Source organism: Phaenicophaeus curvirostris, chromosome 19, assembly GCF_032191515.1.
Source record: "Phaenicophaeus curvirostris isolate KB17595 chromosome 19, BPBGC_Pcur_1.0, whole genome shotgun sequence".
Lineage (NCBI taxonomy): Eukaryota > Metazoa > Chordata > Aves > Cuculiformes > Cuculidae > Phaenicophaeus > Phaenicophaeus curvirostris.
The window spans coordinates 6852538-6857047 of record NC_091410.1 but is presented as its reverse complement, the minus strand read 5'-3'; positions in this window follow the sequence as shown (position 1 = coordinate 6857047).

Below are 4510 nucleotides of genomic sequence, written 5' to 3'. Positions count from 1 at the left end.
ATGAGAATGGCATCTCTCATGAGAAGGCAAAAGAACTGGTTTGCTAACTCACTTCTCGTAAGTGTCCAGCTTCTAATTCTTGTTTTGGAAAGACCAGACAATTCTTCCAATCGTTTCCCATCAAATGCCATCGCTTACTTGTGGCATGGCTCATGCACTGTGTCCTACTCTCTGCCCAGGGCTCATGTGTGCTGCCTCCTCAACCTCTTTTCCCTTCTGAGTGAAAGAGAAAGAGGTTAGGTTCATGGAAAGCAGTTAATCCTGGGAGAATGGTTAACAGTTATTGCCGTTTGTTTTTCCTTTTTCTTGTATTCTTTTTCTTCTATGGCTGTAGAAAGAAGGAAATGAGAAAAGATGTGATTGAAAATCTGAAATGATAAATATAAACTTCAGTCACTGAGTGGGGAAGTATAGGAAATATTTAGGAAAAATTCAAAATAGCTGTTTATACTGAATACAGAAAACAAACCCAGCTGCTTCATATTGTGTTACTTCTTCTGTTTTTCTACTTGCTCCATTAAAACCTCAATAATATACAGAAGTCTATTAAAGGTTTTCAAGATGAAACCAAGTTTGGTCATTATCACTAAATGGCTCTTTGGTGGGCTGTATAAAAAGAGTGAATGGTCTCACTGCGGTTCTTAGAGGAAACATGCTCAAATTGCAAAACCAAGATTTCTGCTGGCCTTACATCAGGACGAACAGATGCTGCAGGGAAGGAGAGTGAGTTTCTGCCTCTTGTGCTGGCCTGTGCTAAGAGCTCATTTCCAGGGTTAATTCTGCCCCAGGCACAAAGGAGACAGCAACTTGAGTCCTTTCCTGGGGCAATTCTTCCAGTTTTCTTTCTGAAGATCCTTAGGGAGTCTGTACTGCAGTTGCCTTTGCTGCACCCTTAACAGTTCTCCAAAGCCCAGCCGCTTTTGTCAGTGCTTAAGTCAGACTATGTACATAACATTTTAAACCTGCACATCTCTTCCGTGAACACAGAAAGGCTGATAAATAGAGCATTTCTGGCAGTCTCTCATGCCTGTGTTAGGACTTTCTCGCCTGTACTAAACCTTCCCTTCAAGCTAGGTGCAGCCAGCAGCCTCCTATGTGGCATTTCGGGACCTACGATGAAACCACAGTGATAACTGCACTCCGCAGCAGTGTGATGCAAAGCCTGTTTGTCTGTCTTCTGATTGAGGAGATCTCAAGTGGATGTAGAGGACAGACTGACTCTCGGAGAGAATACAAGAGCAATTCCTCTGCCACTGTGCTTATTAAGAAAATGGAGGAGCCAAATTTAGACCTGAGAATGACACTTGTTCTATGAGGTAGCAACAAAGCCAACTCTGTCTCTTGGAAATGAACAATAGAGTTGGCCAAAGAAGAGATTTGCTGGGGTGTGGCAGTTTATACTGTCATTTTCCTTGGTCTATTGCCAAACAGATACAGTCTGTGCTTGGGAAAAACAAGGGGATGAGTCAGTCTTCTCTGCTCAGTTTGTTACAGACACCTCTTGCAGGCTCTAATTTAGACTCTGCTTAGTGGATTTGAGCTCTCAGTTCAGCAATGTCCTACTGTTGATGGTAGGACAAGCCTTTGGCCATAGGGTCAGGCCATCTTTGCACAGCCAGAGCAAGTCGAGTCCATTAGAGGCTTAGCAGAGATAGGAACTGCCCATCTTTGAGTCAAAGGAGCGGCCAAGTTCCCCATGTTAGAGACCTTTATTCTCAAAAGGGACTTGGTATTGGGTCTGAGGTATGTTGTGCACATAGAGCTTGTGCCGTGCTTGGCTTCTTGTGCGAGGAGCAGGGGCCGATGAGGATGCATGAGGGTTGATTCTGCAGGGCTGTTTGCTGGCCCAGTTGTTGTTTGTGGGTCCACCACTCAGCCATCCAGCATCACAGATGGGTTTGGTTTTGTGTGCACCTGGGGCCTCTGCAGTGCAGTGATCTCAAAGCGTCCTGGTGGGGGAGCCGGTCCTGCCCCGGGTGCCTCTGCAATGTGAGGGGGTTTGCTTTCCCTTTAAGGAAAAATGTCAAGAGGGGTAAAATCTGGGAGGGATTTCTTAGGGATTTTTGTGCAATGCTGCCTAAGAAATACAACCTCACAGCTGAAACACATTGCTGTATTCGGGTCATGTTGGCCACAGCCATTGCTCTTCTGAATTGTCACATGATGGGCTCTAGAAGGATCAGTGACCACACGTTTGCGGAGAAGATGCTGCTCAGGCGTTATACTAACAGCTAATGTAGTGGTTTTTATGTTGTGGCTGGTCTTTTTCTTGCTGTCTAAAAGGTAAGAGCATCTTATTTCTGTCGTGCTCCTGTTACACCCTAATGGTAACTGGCTGATCTGAGGACGTGGAACAGTTAGGATGGTGCCGGCACAACCAGAGCCTGTCAGGCAGTCCCTATGAAGAGCTCACTGAATAACTATCCTTGTAAATTTGAAGAGCATGAGTAGGTTTATGTGCTCGGCGCCCACTGACTGCAATAGCGGTGGGTGTGCTTGGACTACATGACTTTACGTGTCTGCAGAAGAACTTGTCTCTTGTAAACAAGGGAGTAAAACCTGAGGCTTGGGCTGTGTGGAAATTTCTCAGAATTTTTCATCTCTTGCTCATAGAGTTTTGGTGAATACATTGTGATCCAGAGAGTTGCTACTCTCCATATCATGCAGTAAGTCAATGTAATGAAAACAAAGTTCCTGGCTGGCCGACCTGCTTAGAAAATGTACCCGCATCTCTTAAGAGACTAGTGCTCTTTCTCTGCACTTTTCCTTTTCATATATATAATTGCAGCTGCTTGTGGATGAAAATAGGAAATTATCTCATCCAGTGTATGATTTTTTCTTTAAAAGGGGTGGTGGGGGGGGGGAAGTTGCATTTCTCTGTTCTCAGCAGAGAGCTTCATCTTGCGTATTGAATTGCAAATAGCAATTCCAATGGAGTTACAAAAAATAATATTCTGAGCTTAGTTTCCTCTAAAAAGCAGGTCTGAATGCAAGTTGTTGTTTTAATTAACTAGGTGGTTTGTAATCAATTTTACCCTGGCAGGCATGAAAGTGGCTAGTTCAGTGCCATAGCAGCGATAATACCAGCAGGAAAACGTCTCTATACCCAGACAAAAGAATTCTCCTCAAACAAACACTCATGACCAAAGCTAATTTGAATCCAAAAGATATTAAGAGGGTTTTTAGATGTTTTACTCATTTGGACACTTGTGCTGTTTAACTCTCTACCTACCTGTTTGTTATTTGGCTGAATTAAACACTGCTGCATTTGTTAGCGTATACAAGAGCTCAGTAATACAATCAGGCACTAATGCATTCATTTTCTACTTGACTGCTCATTCATTGAGATGTTAGTACATAGGAAGAATACGATCAGGGTGGCTGTGGGATGAACTAATCGATTCATAATGAATAATCTGAAAATACAGATGTCTGAAGGAGATGTCCTCAGCACAGACTGCGTTCAGCAGAGCCAGAGGAGAACAGCTGGAGGAGACCCCAGCAAAGTGGGTGTTCAGCCCTATGCAGAGATGCCACCACCTCATTTTCCCTAAAAAGCCTTGGGCAGAGCTTACTAGGAACCTATTCAAAAGCTACATCTGGAACAGCCTTCTGCTGCACACAAACCCCAGTGACCTTTGCTGAAGCTGCAGAGGTATTTATTTGAGAAGGCTGAGTGCTGGTAGGGGTGAGCTGCCAGGGTTTCCTCAGTGACAACTACTCCTTTCTCTTTACCTTTCCTCATCCCAGCCTCTGCCAGGAATTTGTCATCTGGGTTTTATTTTGGTTCTGAGCAGCTTCCTCTTAGTGGATTTTGTTTCAACTTCTCTCTTGGGAGTTAATTATTACACATAGTTCTGCATAAACTTTCTGACTGCAAACAAAAAAGCTGAGCTGAGGGAGGGGCCCGCGGCTGGGATCCTTTTTAAGCCAACGTAGATTTAAGAGGTGCATAAATATGCTTGTACTGTGATCTGAGCAGATGCAGATGTGCTTACATCTGTCTGTCTCCAGCGAGAGCAGCAATTTTAAAAGCTACTCCCTTTACTACGTTAACAACTCTTGTCCAGTTGTCTGAAATACCCTCTAGCAATTGGAACTGAGCATCGCTGCTCTTCAGTAGAAGACATGGAGAGTTGAAAGGGCTTGGTACCCTTCTAAAGGGCACTAGTACTTGTGCTACATCTGGTGAAGCAGCCCCTACTCCTGTCTTTTACTATGTGCCTTAATCCTGGCTGCATCTCATCAGAGCATCCTGCTCTTGCAAGTAGGTTGCAAGCAACTTTTACTGTAAGGTTGGGCAAATTATCTGCATGCAGATTTTAATCCCTCTACTTTGCAGACCTTAGACATCCTTTCCCCACTTGCTCTTATTAAAAGTACTGGTGTATGTTTTCTTCCCTTGGACTAGGAAACGCTCCTTTTCTTTTCCTTTCAGCACCTCCTTGGTTCCTATAGAGAAAAATATCATCTGGATTCCTCTGACTTGAAAGCAGATGTGACTGAAACA